This window comes from Mytilus edulis, chromosome 1, assembly GCF_963676685.1.
Source record: "Mytilus edulis chromosome 1, xbMytEdul2.2, whole genome shotgun sequence".
In the NCBI taxonomy this organism is placed as follows: Eukaryota; Metazoa; Mollusca; class Bivalvia; order Mytilida; family Mytilidae; genus Mytilus; species Mytilus edulis.
In genome coordinates, this window is record NC_092344.1 from 24,380,724 (window position 1) to 24,406,974 (window position 26,251).

At 34.8% G+C, this 26,251-nt stretch overlaps 1 long non-coding RNA gene across 1 annotated transcript; it reads left to right on the forward strand.

Annotated features, from left to right (window-relative positions):
- The first annotated feature begins 1,675 nt into the window (after positions 1-1,675).
- LOC139528623 (uncharacterized) lies at positions 1,676-25,741 on the forward strand. The gene is made up of 3 exons (XR_011665648.1): positions 1,676-1,784; positions 16,077-18,199; positions 21,780-25,741. It is a non-coding gene; the product is annotated as an uncharacterized lncRNA (long non-coding RNA).
- Positions 25,742-26,251: the final 510 nt, after the last annotated feature.

A 26,251-nucleotide genomic window follows, 5' to 3' on the forward strand; every position in this document is an offset into this window, starting at 1 on the left:
CCAAATATAACAGAATTATTAATAGTTATGATATTCAATATGAGATACTATACAAAGTAATTTTTATTTTTATTTTGAGGATGTTACATTAGAAACAGTTCAGACGCATAAGTATCTCGGTGTCATATTTAGTAATGATTTTGAATGGGGTAATCATGATGATAAACTGAGGATAAAAAAACTTCAAAGTAGCTTAATATTTAACAAAAAAGGAAATTTACACTTAGACATTGTAAGAAGGGACTATTTGGAGAATAATTACATCACTTGTATTTGTCCAATTCTGGTGTATTTATCACAAGTTAGGGATAACAATGAGAAAGTAAATTCTGATCGATTGGAGAGTAACCATATCGAGGCTGCTCGAATAGTTACGGGATCAACAAATAACGATAGTGGGAACAGTATCTTTAATGAGGCGTAATTTGAAAAAAAAAAATAACGGAAGATGGGAAGATGGGAGGTTAGAACACTAGCTTTTTTTATAAGATTAAATAACCAAGCTCCAGATTATTTGGTTCCGAATTTTGTATCAGATATTAATTATAATAATTTGAGTAACAATCAGAATACCACAATTCCCGTAAACCATTCATCAACTACTCCAGTCTTTTTCATCATCCATAACATTGTGGAATCCTTTGGACAGAAGTGTTAGACCTATTGCTTAATTGTTTTGTTTAAACGAAAGTTGCATAAACTATATTATAGAAACAAAAAAATCTCCGCGATTTTTTTCGAGAAGACCATTTTCGTGTTTTACAACAGATGAAGCGTACTGCATTCTGACTTTATCAAATCATGTTTGATACAAAGTATTAATTGTTCCTGTGGTTTAATCAATGAAAATATCGACCACTATTTAATTTATTGTATTAATTGTTCATCACCTAGAAATCTATTGTCAAATAAAATTACAAGTGTTTTTAATGTCGATATTACAATCGATTTACTATTTTGTCGGGGTGATGTGTTGAGTACTGAAGAAAAATATGTTAAGTGTCTGTCTTTTCAAAAATATATAAAAATACAAAACGTTGTTTCTGTGCGTTGATAACGGAAATTCCCTGTAAACAATACATGCGATTAAAATATTTCTATATAAGGGCTATAACCGAATGATATTGAAGTATAATTACTATCATAATATGTTACCAATAACAATTCATTGAATGTTAATGGAAGAATACGAATTAATTAATAGTTACCGCTGTTTCGTGTATATCCTTTAAAAAAAACGTGTATATTACATGAAGAATTATGAGTATGAACAAGCTATATCTCCACAAGATTAGATTGCGCATCTAAAAATTACACACTGGAAAGTCGGCGGGCTTATTTTTATTTATATTGTAAATAAAATGCACTTGATAAAAATCCATTGATTAGTTTGAACAGTCTCATTTAAGCTTCATGTCGTTATGTTTTGCTATTTTCTTCGTATAGAATATGTAATGCGTTCATTTATAGATGTGAATGTCCTTATTGCTTCGGAAAAGACGTTACTAAGTTGTAAACGTACGGCTGATCACTTTGTCAATTTTAACCATAACTATATTTTACATCAATGAAATAATATTATAGATTATATTTTAAAGAGAATATTCGGGATTTAGTCTTTTCGTGTCATACAGTGCAAAACTAAAAAGTGCAAAGGGGGTTTGTCTTCATACTGTCATTATGTCATTCAAATGTATCATGTTACACAGGTAATACTGGTCGTTATTGAAGTAAAACAAAATCTATTAAATGAAGTCCTAGCATGTTGGATTTAAACCTTTGCAGTAAGTTTATTGATTTGTATTATGATTTCTTAAATGGTTAATTGTAGAAATTCTTGATTTATTTGTTTTGAAATTTGAAGAACAATTCTGTCCTTGCAAATGCTTGCCAAAGGTTACATTTGATTAAAATATGAACTGTATTATATTGAATGTTATTTCTCCCTTTTTTAAAAAGCTTTCATCACTGATGTTCCAAAATGAACCTGGATTTTTTATCAAGTAGACATAGGTTACCCGGCTTCCCTTTGCACCTAGTGCAGACAAAGGTATTGCCGTTGAACATTTTTTATTAATTTTTCTGTAAGGATGGAGAAAGGTGTCCGACCCCAACTTTGACCCTACTTTGAATAAAACTAAGCCGAACAAGACCCGGGATTTTTCTCAAGTAGACCTCAGCTACCCAGCTTCCATTTTTAAGCTAGTGCAGACACAAGTATTTCCGTATACCATTTTTTATTAACTTTTCTGTAAGGACGCGATAGGGTGTCCGACCCCAACTTTGTACCTACTTTAAAAGAAAAAAAAACTAAGCCGAACAACATCCTAGATTTGTTCTCATGTTGACCTCAGCTATCCAGCTGCATTTCCACCTAGTGCGGACAAAAGTTTTGCGGTACAATATATTTTTATTAACTTGTCTTAAAGGGTGGGGTAGGGTGTCCGACCCCAACTTTGGACCTAGTTAAATAAAAAACTAAGCCGAAAAACACCCAGGATTTTTTCTCATGTAGATCTCAGCTACCCAGCTTCCCTTTGCACCTAGTGCAGACAAATGTATCGCCGTAGGACATTTTGTTTTATTAAGTTTTCTGTAAGGTTGGGGTGGGGTGTCCGACCGCAACTGTGGACCTACTTAAAAACAAAACTAAGCCGTTTTTTGTAAGTTTTTCCGTACAATATTATAAATAAACTTTTTAGTAAGGGTTGGGTAGGGTGTCCGACCCCAACTTTGGATCTAGTTAAACAAAAAAATTAAGCAGAACAACACCCTGGATTTTGTATCAAGTAGACATCAGCTACTAAGCTTCCCTTTGCATCTAATGCTGACAAAAGTATTGCTGTTGAACATTTTTATTATCTTTTCTGTAAGGGTGGGGTAGGGTATCTGACCCAACTGTGGACCTACTTAAAAACAAAACTAAGCCCAACAACACCCTGGATTTTTTCTCAAGTAGACCTCAGCTAACCAGCTTCCCTTTGCACCTAGTGCAGACACAATTTATGCCGATGAACATTTTTTATTAATTTTTCTGTAAGGGTGGGGTAGGGTGTCCGACCCCAACTGTGGACACACTTACAAACAAAACTAAGCCGAACAACACCCTGGATTTTTTCTCATGTTGACCTCAGCTATCCAGCTCCATTTCCACCTAGTGCGGACAAAAGTTTTTCTGTACAACATATTTTTATTAACTTTTCTTAAAGGGTGGGGTAGGGTATACGACCGAAACTTTCGACCTCTTTAAAAAAAGAAGTTAGCCGAAGACATCCTGGATTTTTTCTCAAGTAGATCTCAGCAACCCAGCTTCCCTTTGCACCTAGTGCAGACAAACATATTGCCGTAGAACATTTTTTTTTACTTTTCTGTAAGGTTCGGGTAGGTTGTCCGACCCCAACTTTGGACCGACTTTGAATAAAACTAAGCCAAACAACACCCTGGATTTTTTACCAAGTAGACCTCAGCTACCCAGATTCCCTTTGGACCTAGTGCGGACAAAAATTTTGCCGTAGAACATATTTTATTAACTTTTCTGTAAGAGTCGGGTTGGATGTCCGACCCCAACTTTGGACCTACTTTAACAAAAACTGAGCCGAAGACACCCTGGATTTTTTCTCAAGTAGACATAAGCTACCCATCTTCTCTTTGCAAATAGTGCGGACAAAGGTATTACCGTAGAACATTTTGTATTGACTTTTCTGTAAGGGTGGTAAAAGGGTGTCCGACCCCAACTTTGGACCTAGTTAAAAAAAGAATAAAGCCAAACAACACCCTGGATTTTTTACCAAGTAGACCTCAGCTACCCAGATTCCCTTTGGACCTAGTGCGGACAAATATATTGCCGTAGAACATATTTTATTAACTTTTCTGTAAGGGTCGGGTTGGATGTCCGACCCCAACTTTGGACCTACTTTAACAAAAAACTGAGCCGAAAAACACTCTGGATTTTTTATCAAGTAGACATCAGCTACCCAGCTTCCCTTTGCACCTAGTGCGGATAAAAGTTTTGCCGTTGAACATTATCAATAAACTTTTTAGTAATGGTTTGGTAGGGTGTCCGATCCCAACTTTGGACCTACTTGAAAACAGCAAAGCCGAAAAACACCCTGGATTGTTTATCAAGTAGACATCAGCTACTCAGCTTCCGTTTGCACCTAGTGCGGACAAAAGTATTGCCGTAGAACATTTTTTATTAACTTTTCTGTAAGGGTGGGATAGGGTGTCCGACACTAACTGTGGACATACTTAAAAGCAAAACTAAGCCGAAAAACACCCTGGATTTTTAATGAAGTAGACATCAGCTACCCAGTTTCCCTTTGCACCTAGTGCGGACAACTGTATTGCAGTAGAAATATTTTATTAACTGTTCACTAAGGGTGGGGTAGGATGTTCGACCTCAATTTTGGACCTACTTTATAAAAAAACTGAGTCGAAAAACACCCTGGATTTTTTCTCAAGTAGACATAAGCTACCCATCTTCCTTTTACAACTAGTGCAGACAAGGGTATTGCCGTAGAACATTTTGTATTGACTTTTCTGTAAGGGTGGTAAAAGGGTGTCCGACGCCAACTTTGGACCTAGTTAAAAAAAGAATAAAGCCAAACAACACCCTGGATTTTTTATCAAGTAGACATGAGCAACCCAGCTTCCATTTCCACCTAGTGCGGACAAAAGTTTTTCTGAACAACATATTTTTATTAACTTTTCTTAAAGGGTGGGGTAGGGTGTACGACCCAAACTTTGGACCTCTTAAAAAAAAAAAACTAAGCCGAAGAACACCCTGGATTTTTTCTCAAGTAGATCTCAGCAACCCAGCTTCCTTTTGCACCTAGTGCAGACAAAAATATTGCCGTAGAACATTTTTTTTACTTTTCTCTAAGGTTCGGGTAGGTTGTCCGACCCCAACTTTGGACCGACTTTGAATAAAACTAAGCCAAACAACACCCTGGATTTTTTATCAAGTAGACATCAGCTTCCCTTTGCACCTAGTGCGGACAAAAGTTTTGTCGTTGAACATTATCAATAAACTTTTTAGTAATGGTTTGGTAGGGTGTCCGATCCCAACTTTGGACCTACTTGAAAACAGCAAAGCCGAAAAACACCCTGGATTTTTTATCAAGTAGACATCAGCTACTCAGCTTCCCTTTGCACCTAGTGCGGACAAAAGTATTGCCATAGAACATTTTTTATTAACTTTTCTGTAAGGGTGGGATAGGGTGTCCGACACCAACTGTGGACTTACTTAAAAGCAAAACTAAGCCGAAAAACACCCTGGATTTTTTATGAAGTAGACATCAGCTACCCAGCTTTCCTTTGCACCTAGTGCGCACAACTGTATTGCAGTAGAACTAATTTTAATAACTGTTCACTAAGGGTGGGGTAGGATGTCCAACCCCAATTTTGGACCTACTTGATAAAAAACTAAGTCGAAAAACACCCTGGATTTTTTCTCAAGTAGACATAAGCTACCCATCTTCCCTTTGCAACTAGTGCAGACAAAGGTATTGCCGTAGAACATTTTGTATTGACTTTTCTGTAAGGGTGGTAAAAGGGTGTCCGACCCCAACTTTGGACCTAGTTAAAAAAAGAATAAAGCCAAACACCACCAATGATTTTTTATCAAGTAGACATCAGCAACCCAGCTTCCCTTTGCACCTAATGCGGACAAAAGCATTGCCGATGAACATTTTTTATTAACTTTTCTGTAAGGGTGAGGTAGAGTGTCCGACCCCAACTGTGGACCTACTTAAAAATTAATCTAAGACGAACAACACCCTGGATTTTTTCTCATGTTGACCTCAGCTATCCAGCTCCATTTCCACCTAGTGCGGACAAAAGTTTTTCTGAACAACATATTTTTATTAACTTTTCTTAAAGGGTGGGGTAGGGTGTACGACCCAACCTTTGGACCTCTTTAAAAAAAAAAATAAGCCGAAGAACAACCCGGATTTTTTCTCAAGTAGATCTCAGCAACGCAGCTTCCCTTTGCACCTAGTGCAGACAAAAATATTGCCGTAGAACATTTTTTTTTACTTTTCTGTAAGGTTCGGGTAGGTTGTCCGACCCCAACTTTGGACCTACTTTGAATAAAACTAAGCCAAACAACACCCTGGATTTTGTACCAAGTAGACCTCAGCTACCCAGATTCCCTTTTGACCTAGTGCGGACCAAAATATTGCCGTAGAACATATTTTATTAACTTTTCTGTAAGGGTCGGGTTGGATGTCCGACCCCAACTTTGGACCTACTTTAACAAAAACTGAGCCGAAGAACACCCTGGATTTTTTCTCAAGTAGACATAATCTACCCATCTTCTCTTTGCAAATAGTGCGGACAAAGGTATTACCGTAGAACATTTTGTATTGACTTTTCTGTAAGGGTGGTAAAAGGTTGTCCGACCCCAACTTTGCACCTAGTTAAAAAAAAAATTAAGCCGAACAACACCCTGGAGTTTTTCTCAAGTAGACATAAGCTACCCATCTTCTCTTTGCAAATAGTGCGGACGAAGGTATTACCGTAGAACATTTTGTATTGACTTTTCTGTGAGTTTGGTAATAGGGTGTCCGACCTCAACTTTAGATCTACTTGAAAACAGCAAAGCCGAAAAACACCCTGGATTTTTTATCAAGTAGACATCAGCTACCCAGCTTCCCTTTGCACCTAGTGCGGACAAAAGTTTTGCCATTGAACATTATCAATAAACTTTTTAGTAATGGTTTGGTAGGTTGTCCGATCCCAACTTTGGACCTACTTGAAAACAGCAAAGCCGAAAAACACCCTGGATTTTTTATCAAGTAGACATCAGCTACTCAGCTTCCCTTTGCACCTAGTGCGGACAACTGTATTGCAGTAGAACTAATTTTATTAACTGTTCACTAAGGGTGAGGTAGGATGTCCGACACCAATTTTGGACCTACTTTATAAAAAACTAAGTCGAAAAACACCCTGGATTTTTTCTCAAATAGACATAAGCTACCCATCTTCCCTTTGCAGCTAGTGCAGACAAAGGTATTGCCGTAGAACATTTTGTATTGACTTTTCTTTAAGGGTGGTAAATGGGTGTCCGACCCCAACTTTGGACCTAGTTAAAAAAAGAATAAAGCCAAACACCACCCTGGATTTTTTATCAAGTAGACATCAGCAACCCAGCTTCCCTTTGCACCTAATGCGGACAAAAGCATTGCCGATGAACATTTTTTATTAACTTTTCTGTAAGGGTGGGGTAGGGTGTCCGACCCCAACTGTGGACCTACTTAAAATTAAATCTAAGACGAACAACACCCTGGATTTTTTCTCATGTTGACCTCAGCTATCCAGCTCCATTTTCACCTAGTGCGGAGAAAAGTTTTTCTGAACAACATATTTTTATTAACTTTTCTTAAAGGGTGGGGTAGGGTGTACGACCCAAACTTTGGACCTCTTAAAAAAAAACTAAGCCGAAGATTACCCTGGATTTTTTCTCAAGTAGATCTCAGCAACCCAGCTTCCCTTTGCACCTAGTGCAGACAAAAATATTGCCGTAGAACATTTTTTTTACTTTTCTGTAAGGTTCGGGTAGGTTGTCCGACCCCAACTTTGGACCTACTTTGAATAAAACTAAGCCAAACAACACCCTGGATTTTTTATCAAGTAGACCTCAGCTACCCAGATTCCCTTTGGACCTAGTGCGGACAAAATTATTGCCGTGGAACATATTTTATTAACTTTTCTGTAAGGGTGTGGTAGGATGTCCGACCCCAACTTTGGACCTACTTTAACAAAAACTGAGCCGAAGAACACCCTGGATTTTTTCTCAAGTAGACATCAGCTACCCAGCTTCCCTTTGCACCTAGTGCGGACAAAAGCATTGCCGATGAATAGTGCAGACAAAAATATTGCCGTAGAACATTTTTTTTTACTTTTCTGTAAGGTTCGGGTAGGTTGTCCGACCCCAACTTTGGACCTACTTTGAATAAAACTAAGCCAAACAACACCCTGGATTTTTTATCAAGTAGACATAAGCTACCCATGTTGTCTTTGCAAATAGTGCGGACAAAGGTTTTGCCGTAGAACATTTTGTATTGACTTTTCTGTAAGTTTGGTAAAAGGGTGTCCGACCTCAACTTTGGACCTACTTGAAAACAGCAAAGCCGAACAACACCCTGGATTTTTTATCAAGTAGACATCAGCAACCCAGCTTCCCTTTGCACCTAGTGCGGACAAAAGCATTGCCGTAGAACATTTTTTTAATTTTTTTCTGTAAGAGTGGCATAGAATGTCAGACCCTAAATTTGGACCTTGTTAAAAAACAAAATTAAGCCGAACAACACCCTGGATTTTTTTATCAAGTAGACATCAGCTACCCAGCTTCCCTTTGCACCTAGTGCGGACAAAAGTCTTGCCGTAGAACATTTTTTATTATGTTTTCTGTAAGAGTAGGGTAAGATGTCTGATCCCAACTTTGGACCTACTTAAAAAAAACTAAGCCGAGCAACACCTGGATTTTTGCTCAAGTAGACATAAGCTACCCGTCTTCCCTTTGCAACTAGTGTGGACAAAGGTATTGCCGTAGAACATTTTTGTATTGACTTTTCTGTAAGGTTGGTAAAAGGGTGTCCGACCCCAACTTTGGACCGATTTAAAAAAAAATTAAGCCGAACAACACTGGATTTTTTATCAAGTAGACATCAGCAACCCAGCTTCCCTTTGCACCTTGTACGGACAAAAGAACATATTTTTTTTATTTTTCTGTAAGGGTGGGATAGGATGTCCGACCCGAACTTTGGACCTAGTTAAAAAACAAAATTAAGCCGAACAACACCCTGGATTTTTTATCAAGTAGACATCAGCTACTCAGCTTCCCTTTGCACCTAGTGCGGACAAAATTATTGCAGTAGAACATTTTTTATTAACTTTTCTGTAAGGGTGGGATAGGGTGTCCGACACCAACTGTGGACATTCTTAAAAGCAAAACTAAGCCGAAAAACACCCTGGATTTTTTCTCAAGTAGACATAAGCTACCCATCTTCCCTTTGCAACTAGTGCGGGCAAAGGTATTGCCGTAGAACATTTTGTATGACTTTTCTGTAAAGGTGGTAAAAGGTTGTCCGACCCCAACTTTAGACCTATTTAAAAAAAATCAAGCCGAACAACACTCTGGATTTTTTATCGAGTAGACATCAGCAACCTAGCTTCCCTTTGGACCTAGTACGGACAAAAGAACATATTTTTTTTATTTTTCTGTAAGGGTGGGATAGGATGTCCGACCCGAACTTTGGACCTAGTTAAAAAACAAAATTAAGCCGAACAACACCCTGGATTTTTTCTCAAGTAGACATAAGCTACCCATCTTCCCTTTGCAACTAGTGCGGGCAAAGGTATTGCCGTAGAACATTTTGTATGACTTTTCTGTAAGGGTGGTAAAAGGTTGTCCGACCCCAACTTTGGACCTAGTTAAAAAAAGAATAAAGCCAAACAATACCCCGGATTTTTTTATCAAGTAGACATCAGCAACCCAACTTCCCTTTGCACCTAGTGCGGACAAAAGTATTGCCGTAGAACATGTTTTATTAACTTTTCTGTAAGAGTGGGGTATTGTGTCCGACCCCAACTGTGGACCTACTTAAAAACAAAACAAAGCCGAAAAACACCCTGGATTTTTTATCAAGTAGACCTGAGCTACCCAGATTCCCTTTGCATCTAGTGCGGACAAAAGTATTGCCGTAGAACATTTTGTATGACTTTTCTGTAAGGGTGGTAAAAGGTTGTCCGACCCCAACTTTGGACCTATTTAAAAAAAATCAAGCCGAACAACACTCTGGATTTTTTATCAAGTAGACATCAGCAACCTAGCTTCCCTTTGCACCTAGTACGGACAAAAGAACATATTTTTTTTATTTTTCTGTAAGGGTGGGATAGGATGTCAGACCCGAACTTTGGACCTAGTTAAAAAACAAAATTAAGCCGAACAACACCCTGGATTTTTTCTCAAGTAGACATAAGCTACCCATCTTCCCTTTGCAACTAGTGCGGGCAAAGGTATTGCCGTAGAACATTTTGTATGACTTTTCTGTAAGGGTGGTAAAAGGTTGTCCGACCCCAACTTTGGACCTAGTTAAAAAAAGAATAAAGCCAAACAATACCCCTGATTTTTTTATCAAGTAGACATCAGCAACCCAACTTCCCTTTGCACCTAGTGCGGACAAAAGTTTTGTCGTAGAACATGTTTTATTAACTTTTCTGTAAGAGTGGGGTATTGTGTCCGACCCCAACTGTGGACCTACTTAAAAACAAAACAAAGCCGAAAAACACCCTGGATTTTTTATCAAGTAGACCTGAGCTACCCAGATTCCCCTTGCATCTAGTGCGGACAAAAGTATTGCCGTAGAACATTTTTTTATTAACTTTTCGGTGTTGGACTCCAACTTTGGACCTACTTACAAACAAAACTAAGCCGAAAAACACTCTGAATTTTTATCAAGTAGACCTCAGCTACCCAGCTTCCCTTTGCACCTAGTGCAAACACAAGTTTTGCCGTACAACTTTATAAATAAACTTTTTAGTAAGGGTTGGGTAGGGTGTCTGACCCCAAGTTTGGACCTAGTTAAAAAACAAAATTAAGCCGAACAACACCCTGGATTTGTTATCAAGTAGACAACAGCAATCCAGCTTCCCTTTGCACCTAAATCGGACAAAAGAATTGCCTTGGAAATTTTTTGTATTAACTTTTCTGTAATGTAAGGATAGGATGTCCGACCCAAACTTTGGACCTACATGAAAAAAAAACTAAGCCGAACAACACCCTGGATTTTTTTTGCAAGTAGACCTTAGCTACCCAGCTTCCCTTTGCACCTAGTGCAGACACAAGTATTGCCTAAGAACATTTTTTATTAACTTTTCTGTAAATGTGGGGTAGGGTGTCCGACTCCAACAGTGGACCTACTTAAAAACAAAACTAAGCCGAAAAACACTCTGGATTTTTATCAAGTAGACCTCAGCTACCCAGCTTCCCTTTGCACCTAGTGCAGACACAAGTTTTGCCGTACAACTTTATAAATAAACTCTTTAGTAAGGGTTGGGTAGGGTGTTCAACCCCAACTTTGGACCTAGTTTAAAAAAAAAATAAGCCGAACAACACCCTGGATTTTTTCTCAAGTAGACCTCAGCTAGTTAGCTTCCCTTATCTACTAGTGCAGACAAAAGTATTGCCGTAGAACATTTTTAATTAATTTTTCTGTCAGGGTGGCATAGGATGTCCGACCCCAACTTTGGACCTAGTTAAAAAGCAAATTAAGCCGAACAACACCCTGGACTTTTTATCAAGTAGACATCAGCTACCCTGATTCCATTTCGACCTAGTGCGTACAAAAGTATTGCCGTAGAACATTTGTTATTAACTTTTCTGTAAGGTAGGGTTAGGGTGTCCGACCGCAACTGATGACCTACTTAAAAACAAAACTAAGCCGACCAAGACCCTGGATTTTTTCTCAAGTATACCTCAGTTACTTAGCTTCCCTTTGCACCTAGTGCAGACAAAAGTATTGCCGTAGAACATTTTTAATTAACTTTTCTGTAAGGGTGGCATAGGATGTCCGACCCAAACTTTGGACCTAGTTAAAAAACAAATTAAGCCGAACAACTCCCTGGACTTTTTATCAAGTAGACATCAGCTACCCTAATTCCATTTCGACCTAGTGCGTACAAAAGTATTGCCGTAGAACATTTGTTGTTAACTTTTCTGTAAGAGTGGGTTATGGTGTCAGACCCCAACTGTGGACCTACTTAAAAACAAAACTTAGCCAAACACCACCCTTGATTTTTTCTCAAGTAGACCTCAGCCGCCCAGCTTCCCTTTGCAACTAGTGAAGACAAAAGTGTTGCCGTAGAACATTTTTAATAAAATTTTTAGTGAGGGTTGGGTTGGTGTGCGACCCCAACGTTGGACCTAGTCAACAAAAAAAAAAATTACGCCGAACTACACCCTGGTTTTTTTTCTGAAGTAGACCTCAGCTAGTATGCTTCCCTTTGCAACTAGTGCAGACAAAAGTTTTGCCGTAGAACATTTTTAATTAACTTTTCTGTAAGGGTGGGATAGGATGTCCGACCCCAACTTTGGACCTAGTTAAAAAAACAAATTAAGCCGAACAACACCCTGGACTTTTATCAAGTAGACATCAGCTACCCTGCTTCCTTTTCGACCTAGTTCGTACAAAAGTTTTGCCGTAGAACATTTGTTATTAACTTTTCTGTAAGGTAGGGTTAGGGTGTCCAACCCCAACTGTGGACCTACTTAAAAACAAAATAAGCCGACCAAGACCCTGGATTTCTTCTCAAGTATACCTCAGTTACTTAGCTTCCCTTTGCACCTAGTGCAGACAAAAATATTGTCGTAGAACATTTTTAATAAACTTTTCTGTAAGGGTGGGTTAGGGTGTCCGACCTCAATTGTGGACCTACTTAAAAACAAAACTGAGCCGAACAATACCCTGGATTTTTTCTAAAGTAGACCTCAGCTGCTCAGCTTCCCTTTGCACCTATATAGCTAGTGTAGACAAAAGTTTTGCCGTAGAACATTTTTTATTAACTTTTCTGCAAGGGTGGGATAGGGTGTCCGACGCCAACTTTGGACTTAGTTCCAAAAAAAAAATTGAGCCGAACAACACCCTGCATTTTTTTTATCAAGTAGACATCAGCTTCCCTGCTTCCTTTTGCACCTAGTGCGGAAAAAAATATTGCCGTAGAACATTTTTAATAAAAAATTTAGTGAGGGTTGGGTAGGTGTGCGACCCCAACTTTGGACCTAGTAAACAAAATAAAATTAAGCCGAACAACACCCTGAATTTTTTATCATGTAGACATCAGCTACTAAGCTTCCTTTTGCACCTAGTGCGGACAAGAGTATTGCCGTAGAACATTTTAAATTAACTTTTCTGTTAGGGTGGGTAAGGGTGTCCGACCCCAACTGTGGACTTACTTAAAAACAAAACGAAGCCGAACAACACCCTGGATTTTTTCTCAAGTATACCTGAGCTACTTAGCTTCCCTTTGCACGAAGTGGAGACAAAAGTATTGCCGTACAACTTTTTTAATTAACTTTTCTGTAAGGATGGGTTAGGGTGTCCGACCCCAACTGTGGACCTACTTAAAAACAAAACTAAGCCAAACAACACCCTGGATTGTTTCTCAAGCAGACCTCAGCTACCCAGCTTCCCTTTGCACCTAGTGCAGACAAAAGTATTGCCGTAGAACATTTTTCATTAACTTTTCTGTAAGAGTGGGTTAGGATGTCAACTATCTTCAATGCAAATTCGAAAATTTCGAAACAATCTAAGTCTTTCACAGAGGTTCGGCATTTTTTCTCTGTAAAATGATGAATCTTTAATCACAAAGAAAGCCGATAAATGTAACAATGATGTTGTGTTAGATAAGGTCAATTCCCAACTTAAAGGCGATCGCCAATTAAATACACAACATTACACCACATTGGAAAACTTTGACCTAAAAGCACTCAGATGTATTATCAATACATATGTCAAATAAAGGCAACAGTAGTATACCGCTGTTCAAAACTCATAAATCCATGGACAAAAAACAAAATCGGGATAACAAACTAAAACCGAGGGAAACGCATTAAATATAAGAGGAGAACAACGACATAACACTAAAATGTAACACATATAGACAAAATCCCACGAGAAAAACAAATATAACATATATATATAACATCAAAGGCATGTACACCAAAGGTAGATTACGCCACATTTAATTACCTTAATAATGGTAATCAAATTGATTATGGGCCTGGGTATATGCATATCTTGCCTAAAATACACCGATTAAATGAATCGGAATAAGTAAAAATCAATGAATATGGGTTTAACATTGATAACATAATGCCAACATGTCGGGCAATCATATCTCAGATTTGTACTGTCACAGAATTTATTGGATGCGATATCGATTATGTTTTAGTACCTATGGTACAAAAACAACATACGTATATAAAGGATACGTCTAATCTTATATACAAGTTGGAAAGAGTTAAGCCTAATGCAGATTGCTGGCTGTGTAGTTTTGATGTAGTTTCAATGTACACTAATTGTCCGATTGATGAATTAGTATTGGCAGTTAGAATTTCGTATGATCAGTTTGATAAATCAGATTACAAAATCAAATGCCCACCTAGATAGATAGATGATTTAATCTATTTCCTCAGATCAATTTTAGAGAACAACATTATCGATTTTAATGGACGGCTTTATAAGCAAAAAATAGGAGCCGCGATAGGAGCAGTGCCAAGCACGGAAATCTGTGATATACTCATGTATAAAATTATGAAAGAAATTCTTTCGTAGTTTGAACATAGAAAAAATATATTTTTCTATGGAAGGTATCGGCATGGTATTATATTAATATATCATGGCGATTGGAAGGAAATGCAGGATTTGCTAGAGTTAGCAAATAATCATCATCCGTTCCTGAAATTAACACTAGAATTCTCATCTAAAGAAATAATATTTCTTGATGTTAATATTTTCAAAGGAACAAGATTTTCTAATGAAATTATTTTGGATGTGAAAACACACTTTAAACCGACAAATGCCTTCCTTTATCTAGATCGTAAACGCTGTCACAGTAGACATGTGTTTGCAGGGTTTATCAAGGGCGAAGTTATCAGATACATTAGAACAACAAATCATGATGTTGATTTACAATATATTTTGTTACAGTTCAGATTGACCTTAATAAAGAGAGGATACAAGGATATTGAAATCGAAAAGTACATAACTGAGGCATTATCATTTAATAGATCTGATTTAGTCAGAAAAAAGGCCAAACAAAACACAAAGGAAGTTCCTTTAGTATTGGCAACGAAATTTAATCCATGCATTCATAAATTAAAACAATGCATTAGTAAACATTGAGATCTACTAAAACAGGATGCAGTTTGCAAGGAAATATTTTCAAGCAAACCAATAATAGCTTATAAAAAGCATAACAATATTGCAGACATATTGACAACGAAAACATTAAAATAAATTGATATAGGTAAATCCCTGATGATGGCGGGCATAAAATGCTTAAACCCTTTCATAAATGTTATACATTTATCATTAGCATATAATACAAAAACCGCAGAAACACTAAATTAGTGTCGAATTGAAGTACAGCAATTGAAAGTCTAGTAATACTAGCATCATGTGATCAATATTTTGTAATATTTACAATGAAGTTCTTATAATATGTCTACGGAGTCTTCCGAATAAGATTGTTTGCTATCGGAATTCGGATTGATGTTGGAATACGTGGATGTTAGGTGTCACTTTTATACAAAATCTGGTAAAAAAAAGCTTTAGTTTTGATAGTATAAAAATAAGCTATAAGTGTGGAATGTTTTCCAATGAGACAACTATCTACTATATAAATGCCTTACAAATGTAGATGAGAGCAATACTAGCTATAGGTCACCATACATCCTTTAAATTTAATAACAAGCAAAGCCAATACCTTAAATTTAGCTATAACGCCAACACATTCATTACACATGATGACAATATTAAACACTAGAATATATATGACTTCCTACATTATTTGCATATACATGATAATACATTGTACTATAAATAAAAAATCGCATACCATGTTATTATAGATTCCTTAAGCTTTCCCAACAACTAATTTTGAGGTCAAGGTCAAAGATTTTAAAAATAGATATAATTTGTTCAAAAAAGTGGTTTCCAAGTGCTTAATAAAAAACATGTATTTCTTTTATGGGATTGACCAATTGCTTAGATATACATGATATATGGCCATTTATAATTAAAGTTAACTCAAATATGAATTTTCTTGGTACGGGATGTTGTATATTTGGTGTCAGCAAAGTTCCACTCAAATGTTTTGTTTTCTACTGTGTGATGCATTGCTAGGAGACATAGAAATAATGAGCTGCTGTCGATCTGGTCTTCTAAGTGCTAACATATGTGCAATTTAAACCATATTTTAATAAAATACATATCGTTTTTTTATTTACTCAGGTCACAAGATACCTGTACCTAATAATTTTTCATGTGAAATGATCCCATTCTATTTTGAAGGAAATTTACTCATACAGAAAAGAAAGCTAGAGACTCCAAGAGGCAGGAAATGAACAGAATAGGCAATCACAGATCCATATCAGATAATAAAATTGAATCGAAAATTTAGTTTGAATTTTATGTTATTGAAACTATTAATTTACAAACTTCCTCAAAATGTGGATTTTTTTATTATTGTTTAGAGGCTATGGACAATGGATATTTGAACATCATTAATTTGTAAGCACATTGATTTTCATTCAACTTCAAGAACTTCATTTTATGTTTTTAGGGGAATTTCTGTTGTAATAAGTTTTAAAGTTTTGTATGGATATCCACATTTTGAATCATTCTGAATGTTTTCTGAATATATCTGAATCATTCTGAATCTGTCTGAATCCATCTGAATCCATCAGAATGTTGTCTGGATATTTCTTGATATTTCTGAATGTTGTCTGATTATTTCTAAACCTTTCTGAAGTTCAGATTTTTTCTGAATTCATTCTAATTAATGACTTAAATTATTCTTACATTATTCTGATCTTTGTCTGAATGCTATTCTGTTTTTTTTCTAAATGTTCGTATGACAATTTTGAATTTTTCCTTAAAATCCGAAATCCAGCAAAAATTCAGACATTTTCGTAAAATTTAATGTACATTATTTTAGCCATTCAGACATTATTCAGAAAAAAATAAGAAAAAATAAGAATACTGGTCAGACAGAATTCAGACGCCATTTTTTCATGAGGGAGTTCTTAAATGATGATTTTTGCCATTTTTTTGCATTTTAGTCTAATATATTGATAACTATGAAAGATAGATAGACACTTTAAATAGCAAAAATGGTAAGCAAGAAGAGATCTGCAAATAAGTCAAAGTATGCCGAAATGGTGAGTTGACTCTTTATAGGAGTTTTTGCACTTAAATGACAATTTTTTTCACCCTTTCTTATGTTTTGGGCAAACACTGAATATGGAGATGAAATGTAAACAGAAACAAATATCAGCAATAGAAGATCAACAAAACGATTTTTGTCATGAATTATATTATAGTGTACAATGTTGAAGAGTGTCCATTGTTGACATAGACCTAGGTAATGAAGGACACAGGCTCTTTAGAGCCTTTAGATATATTAGCAATGACACCAATTATATTTGTTTTTAGTCACATTGACATGAGGTCAGTGTCTCTATCATACTATGTGTTGAGAGGGGGATGAAATCCAATGTTAGCACTAACTCATAAATTCACATTTACTTGATAACTTGTGTTGACTGTTAAGACAATGGAGAGGGCATTCTGTTTCAAATGTCATACTATTTTAAAATCCTTGATCTTAATATAAGTGATGGTCTGTTGTGCTGTTAGATTACAACTAGGGTGTACGATTAATGAGGTATCAGACATATGGGTGACAGTATATCAGAGCTGCCCCATTTTGACATACTTATTTTCATTTTGCAAATGGCATAATGGCAAATGTATAATTACCTATTGTGGATGGTTTTCAGTGTATAATTTTTTCTGTGATTTGTTTTTTCACTAACCTGCCGTAATTTAAACATTTGTAATTGAAATTATCTATGATGTAAGATCAACATTTTAGTATGGGCTTTTAAGTTTGCATTTTAATTCTGGGTCGTTTGGTGTGAGTTATTTAATTTAGGGTTTAAAGATAGGTTGGAGTTGGATAATTTTTCACAAACTTTTTCATTAATTACATTTGTTTAGAAATTTAAAATATAGATTTCATAGTTACCACATTTTTATTTAATTTTTAGGTGAACAAAGACTCTTCATTATCCATGACTGATAATTTTGAAAGTACCAGTCTAGATTCAGACTCTTTTACCTATTTCAAAAGTAAAAACACAACTAGAATTGAGGAGTATTTTCATCCAAGAGTCTTTGGACAGCATGCTGGGGAACTACTTCTGAATCTACACGAATTAACAAAGAAATGTGATACTAGTATCTCAATTGTTTGTAAAACAATTAAAAGGTCTTTCCTGTAAAAGTGATGTTTTCGTAATGTACTTTGTACGACCTTTCGTTTGATATACGACAAGCATACCTTCTGAAACTTTTCACTTTTTACACTTAATAACCTCATCAGCCTACATTTTTGAGATCGGAAGTATGATGTATGTAACACAGTATAGATGAGCTTTAATTTGATATGCGACAACGCCATGTTCTAGAAAGTTTGATTTTTGCACTTAATAACCCCATCCACTAAATTTTTGGAGGTCGGGAATTTGATATTTCTAATGTACACATCATGACCTTTTATTTGATAAACAACAACCCAATCGTAAAAGATTTATTTTAATTTTTACACTCAATGACCCCATCATACCAATTTTTCCGGTACGTCAATTTGAAATTTGAAATGTATGCTTTATGTTCTTTCATTTGATATGCGACAACTTTACCATCTGAGAAATTTGAATTTTTGCACTAAATGACCCCACCCTTCCCCCTGGGATGAAAAAGAGGTTTAAAATTTTCATTTTTAAGCAGAGTTTATTGAGACCTTCAATTTGATATATCAGTTGACCCCATTTGACAAAGTGTCAAAAATGATGCAATATCAACGATATAAATAGAAGTTATGAAACTTACAAAGTCAATGCAAAACATGAAAATTTCAAAATGATTTTTTGGTGTTTTTTCCATGGAATGTTTTTGGTATTTGGTCAAACATATAAATATGTGAACCTCTTCAATTTCTTTAACATTTTAAGTGGTAAACTGTTGTTGATTCAGAAATAGATGCCGCCGCTTGCAAAATTTCAAACTGCATTATCTCTAAAACGACAATAGATATCTCAAATCTGTTAAATGGTAAATGCTCTACAGTTAAATGACAACATTATAGAAAAAGAATTTGGACAATTTCAAAGTTCACCAAGGTCACAATTAACCATCAACTATATGATGCAATACAAAACTTAAGAACCGGAAATCGTAGAGACATGGGACTATCACCATTCAACTCAGGACCACTTGACCTTTCAAATATTACAAGGTCAAGGTCATAGTATAATGTGAAGGTCAAGGTGAAATTTCATCATGACCTGACATTGACCTCAAATTGAAGGTCTTGAATTACTGATCATCTTTGCAGTTTGTAGTAGGTTGATATCTGTTACCTTTAAAAAGATATACACAAAATACTATATTTATAAGAATCATCCCGTTGTAACTTTTGAACAGACGGTCGGACATTTTTGGGCGAATTATATAAAATGTAGAGCTCGTCGAGAGGAACATTTTATACACTGTATATAGGCAGCCAAGTCTTATCGTTTTCCTAATAAGTAAGCTTTAAATTGACCTTGGGTGCCTATTGAAGGTCACATGCATTTAAGATTATTGGTGAAGGTCCCAAGTCTCTACGACTTCCGGTTCTCGAAATAGATTTTTTCTAAAATTGTGTACAATTTATCAATGGAAATAACTCCTTATAAGGGTTAATAACAAAATAATTGTATATGTTCATTAACATTGCTCTCTGTTCCTGTACATGTTGCCGTTTTCAAATCGATTCTATCTCTAATACTTTTTAAGAAAAATGCAAAGGAAAGAAATCGTTTCAAGGGGATATAACTCTCATAGGGGAAGATGAAATCCTATTCAGCCTCATATGGTAATACATCATGATGAGACAAATAAGGTCATGATATCTTTAAAAACAACGAGGGGGGGGGGCTATGTTGAAAAAAAATCAATAAAAGGGAGATACCTTCATAAGGGGATGATGAAATCCTTAACAATGTCATCTGGTAATACTTCATGATGAGGTCTATCGATGGTTACTATTTGGTATTCATAACTTCAAAATAAACAAGATGCGGGCATGTCAAAAAAATGGAAAATCTGGACCTTTGATTCTCTGTTTTTTACAATCCAAGATGGAGGAAGACACCCATACCGCCTTAAAGTAAACAAAACAGATGTAAATATTAAGTATACACCTTATGGTGATACCCAACACCTTCACTAAAATTAATTTGATTCGTTTAATTTTCATAAAATTTTGACAAAGCATTTACTTTGACTCTTTGACAAAAACATAAAAAAAATAAAAAATTGAACCAACCATTTTATCAGAAAAATGCAATGGTTACATAGCAGTTTGACAAACAATAATTTTGATCATTGAGAAGCTAAATATTTCCTTAACAACACAACGTGAATAAATGTTTAGCTGATTTTACAGAGTTATATCCCTGTAGTGTTAGGTAACACCTTCATTGACATATAAAAGATATGAATCAGATCAGCAAGATATGCAGTATAAAATGTTATTAAAAAAAATCCTAAAAATTGCTTGACACATTCGAGACATGTGAATAATAGCAACAAATGTTTGAAGACATCACCTTGTAAGAGCCACATACATTTTCAATTTTGTGTTGCTCATGGTTTATTTCTAAATAATTTCTAAAAGTTACTGGATATTGTATCAGAAAAATACAGGGGTGGCTTCATCCCCCCCCTTTCATGGCATACAAAATATGCAAGTTTTGCCTTGCTCCTCTTGCAAAAGCTATTCCATTAACCTAAATTCAAGGGTTTGGCCCTGAATTTAATAAATATTCTTTTAATTTACTGTAGCTTTTTTGCTCACTAATCAGAGATGACACTTTGAAAAATTGGTTGTATTAATGGACATAGAAATATCGGGCGTCCGTCTGTCCATCTGTCCTTCCGTTTGTCTGTCAGGTCTTGTTAGCGCTCTCACATGTGCAATTCTTGTCAGATTTTTATGAACTTATATCATAGGTTTATATCAGAAATGTCTAGGACAAGTTCGAAAATCAGTGCCGATCAACTATTTAAAAAAAAGTTATGTCCCTTGGAAATATTAATTACATGGAAAATTGCATTGCTAGCACTCTCATGTGTATAATTCTTGCCATATTTTTATGAATCTTATATCATAGGTTTATATCAGAAATGTCTAAGGCAAGTTCGAAAATCAGTGCCGATCAACTATTTTTAAAAGAGTTATGTCTCTTGGAAATATTAATTACATGGAAAATTGCATTGCTAGCACTTTCATGTGTATAATTCTTGCCATATTTTTATGAATCTTATATCATAGGTTTATATCAGAAATGTCTAAGGCAAGTTCGAAAATCAGTGCCGATCAACTATTTTTAAAAGAGTTATGTCTCTTGGAAATATTAATTACATGGAAAATTGCATTGCTAGCACTCTCATGTGTATAATTCTTGCCAGATTTTTATGAATCTTATATCATAGATTTATATCAGCAATGTCTTAGACAAGTTTGAAAATCTACTATGTTTAAAAGAAGTATGCCCCTTGGAATTAATTACATGGAAAGTTGCATTGTTAGCGCTATCTTGTATACAATTCTTGCCAGATTTTTATGAAACTTATATTAGCAATGTCTCAGATAAGTTCGATAATCAGTGCCGATCAATTGTTTTTAAAAGAGTTATGCCTCTTGAAAATATCAATTACATTGAAAATTGCACTGAAGCATTCCAAAGCTTACATTTCTATAAGATATTTATAAAACGTTTTAAAGTACAAAAAAAAAAATTGTTTTTTAGTTTTTGCCCTTGGACCTATAAAAAATGTTGAACGTGGGGGAGACTGGAACTGTTATTCATATTTACCAAATTTACCCTCATATTTTTTTTTTTGAAATGTACATATATATTGATTATTGTTGTTTTGTTTCAGGTGATACTAACATGTTGGAAATGTCGCAGGATCACTTTGATAAACTAAAAAATCAACAACGAATTGAGGAAAGTGACAAAGCTGTTATTTATTACTCCAGACCTTTTGATATCATGTATGTTAATGATAGAAACACTTTAATTGACTGCTTTATGAGATTAAACAATATTGAATATAAATAGACATGTTTTTATTTCACCAAATAATATAAAATTATACTGTATATCTGGAAATATTGTGCAACTTAATCGGTAGTTATTGTACCCCAATGTTTTTGTTCATTGAAATGGATTGTACTTGGCCATGAAAGGAGAAAAAAATAAAAGCAGTGATTATTTAACTTTTCAAAGGCCCAAACTGCATACACAATTTGATGCAAAAGTAACATGATATACGGTGTATTGGTACATGTGCATTATCATTGTGTGTTAGCATTTACTTGGTGCAATGCAATTGATTACAATAATATAATTGATGCCTAAAAAACAGCTTATTCAGACCATTTTAATGATGGACATACTTTATTTAGATATAAGGTATATCCACTTTTTTAGGCAAAAAAAAACAAGAATTAATTGTATGGGGGGGGGGGGGGTAGGAAGGACGGCACTGTTATTACAATTTAGTGGGTGGTGGTTATTTAAGAAAGATTGCTTGAACGTTTAATTGAAATAACCAATTTAAAATGTATACATGGTGGGGTCAAAGTCAAACCAGATTAAACAACAGTATTTGGTAACCATAAAGAAAAATCTTTGATCATTTAAAAAATGTGTGATTATACATTCATTGGGGGCCACAAGAGGGTGCTACAAATTTGTGTTTATTAAGTAATATTATTGCCAACTATTTCTGAAAGCTTGGTTCACAATTTTTGAACAAACAGTCCTGCAGACGAAAATGTCTGCTTTAATTGCACGGTTGTAGCGGATAGGCTAAGGTCAACATTTTTGACTAAAATGTTAGGTTAGGGAAACTGTCCTTGTGTATAGACGACTTCTTCTTGGGGCCATTTTAAATGACAATTAAGCACAAACATGCTTAACAAAACGTATTCTAACTATGAATAATCTTTGATTACTATTTAATTGTCAGATGGGCATTCACAGGAAAATTAATTTTATATAAAACGGGTGTTCTAACAGGAAACTGATAAGTAGAGTATCCTTTTGGTGTTCGATGGTCAGTACTACCGAGCAATACTTGAGTACTCGAGTACTCGTTGACAACCCTAATATATAGATAGTTTTTTGCACATAATTGATGTACCAACATGACATCATATATCCTGTTCTGGCATCAAACTTGAACTATTGACATTTTAAATCTTTTTGTACCCTTCAGAATGTAATAAAATTTGACAAAAATAATATTTGCAGGTTAAAAGTGCGAGTATTTTGTACATGATGGAAAATCGCATATCTCCTTTGCCATGGAGGATATGTGGATCGTTTTGACCTTTTAAAGTCATTAATGACCCAATGAATAGCCAATAGAAATGCCGCAATATTGCTTCAAGATGCTGAATAAGTCAATCAAATTACACAATTTTCGTATCACGTTCCATGCTGTAGTATGACACAAGAAATATCTCTTCATGTGATAAATAGATAAAAGGCATACACCATAAAGAGCATTAGTTGTATTTATATTCTGCCTAAATGTAAAAAAAGAAATATACTATAAAAATACAATACAAGATAAACGAATGTCCTTGGTTCTTTTTCAATTTTCGGTTATGAAAAATAAGAAGTAAGATAAACAAACGTAGAAACAGATAATAATAGTGTTTTAAATGACATTTGTGAAGGCAGCTTTTATTTTTTATGCTCTAGGGAAATAATAAAGTATATGAAGTTCTTTTTGCTACACAACTATTTGAACCAAAAAATGACACAGCAATACTTCATTTGTATTGCATTGATTTACTGTAAGCATCAGTTGTGGGCTATTTTGTATCTTGTTGTACATGTTATAAATGATTATAATTTTGTCATAATTGTATGTAACATATACTTGTTAACATATTAAATTAAATGCATAAATGTATATATAAAGAAGCTATCTAAATGATTGTTATTATGTAAAATGATATGTTCAAGACCTTTAGGACTGATGGTTTTTTAATGATGTATTTTATTTTGAATAAGAGATTATGTTACAAAATGCATATTACCAATTGTAGATACATGTGGAATGTGTCATATTTATATAATTATAGTGCTACAGTAATACTTTAAGATGTTTCCTTTTTTTTTCTTTTTTTTTCCTTCTGGGTTATTTCATGGCATTACAGTAACTTGATGAGTTCAACATGGAAGAGTTTTCCCAATTTTAGAATGCAACTCTGGTGATTAATTTGAAATTCTATACTTTTATCCAACACAGAACTTGTTTAATAATCTTTTCATAAATAATCATTTCTGAACTTTTAGTCAGAAGATTCCTTGGTGGTTGTTGTTTATATCTTCTAAACAGGGTTCCATAAGGGTTTACAGGAATTCTTCGACTCAAATTGGTTGCCAAAACCAGATTTGATTTATACCAATTTAAGACAGTTTATTGTCTCATTCCATAGATGAGAAAGCCATTAATTTGAGCATTTATTTTACTCATATGATAATCAGCTGGGATTCAACATAGACACAATTCATGTCAGTAATGTAAATGAACAGATATTACCTTTTCCTTTGATCAGCCTGCAACATTTATGTAGCGGAAGCGAGACATAACAATCCTATATTCCATCATCGTCAGTGACGGCGTCAACATTATGCTCAGTCTGTGGATTAAGGTTTTTCAGACATCATTTACTTTGCAAAACTTCATTTTATTAAATTTTTACAGAAGCTTTTTATGTCCAAAAAGACAGTAATATTAAAACATTTTTGTTTTCATTTTTGTCGAGCCGTTGACTTTAGTCGAAAAAGCGAGACATAGCGATCCTACATTCCGTCGGCGTCGCTGTCGTCGTCGTCGTCGGCGGTGGCGTCCACAAATATTCACTCTGTGGTGTAGGTTTTTAAAATCTTAATAACTTTTTTAAACTATCCTGGATTTCTACCAAACTTGGACAGAAGCTTGTTTATGTTCATAAGATAGTATTCAGAAGTAAATTTTGTAAAAATAAAAATAAAATTCCTTTTTTCCGTATTTTACTTATAAATGGACTTAGTTGTTCTGCCACGAAACATTACATTCACTCTGTGGTTAAAAAATTTAAAATGATAAACTTTCTTAAACTATTCTGGATTTCTACCAAACTTGGACAGAAGCTTTTTTATGATCATAAGATAGTATCTAAATTTTGTAAAAATAGTTTTCCATTTTTTCCGTATTTTACTTATAACTGGACTTAGTTTTTCTGCCAGGAAACATTACATTCACTTTGTTTGTTAAAGTTTTTAAAATCTTAATAACTTTTTTAAACTATCCTGGATTGTTTACCAAACTTAAAGAGCCGGGTTGTTTCTGATCATAAGATAGTATCCAGTAGTAAATACAAATGTATTGTAAAAAAATCCTTTTTTTCCGTATTTTATTTATAAATGGACTTAGTTTTTCTTTCATTAAACATTACATACAGTCTGGAATTAAAGTTTTTAAAACATTTATAAGATTCAGAAAATATCCCAGATTTTTTCCAAACTTGCACTGAAGCTTCTTACAAAGAGAGTATCGAGAAGAATATTTTTATTGATTTTTTTCCCTCATTTTTGTTTAGTGTGCGATTAATAGCAAAAGTAGACGAGACACGGCATGGGTTCCGGGTAACCCTTACGCATTTTCCATATTATACTGATACATTGACTTAGTTTTTTTGCAATTAACATTTATATAAAGTCTCGGGTTAAAGTTTATTAGTCTTCAATAATTGTGTCAAACCTTCATGGAATATAAATGTTACAGATGCTTTTCTATGATTAAAAGACAATATTCAAGGGCATATAGTCACGAAAATATTTATTGTTTTTCTGTTGGTTACTGATTAAATGACTTAATTTGTAGAAACAGTCTGGTGTTAAAATTTGAAAGTCACAGTAAGGCCTTTAACATTCGTAAAGGTTGAGTGTATGTAGATTGAATTGGTCTGTACTTGAGATACAGGTGATGTGAACCTCAGGAAGACAAACCCTTTCGAAAGATTTATTGGTCACACACATTAGTATTCATAAGGTGTGGTTGTATGTCGAATAAATCGGTCTGCACTTGAGTTACAGTTATTGTGTACGCGTCGAAAAAACAAAGCCCGTCGAAATTTTTTTTTATTGTAATACACATTAATATTTCTTAGATGTTGGTTTATCTAAACGTAGATGGTTGGTAATTGAAATTCCTGTTCATTTGATTCAAGTGTATGAAGATTGTTTTGTTCTGCACTTGAAGTACAAATGATGTGAACTTCATGTAGACCAGGCTTATCGAAAGTTTTGATGTAATATACATAAATTTTCATTATATTTGGGTGTATA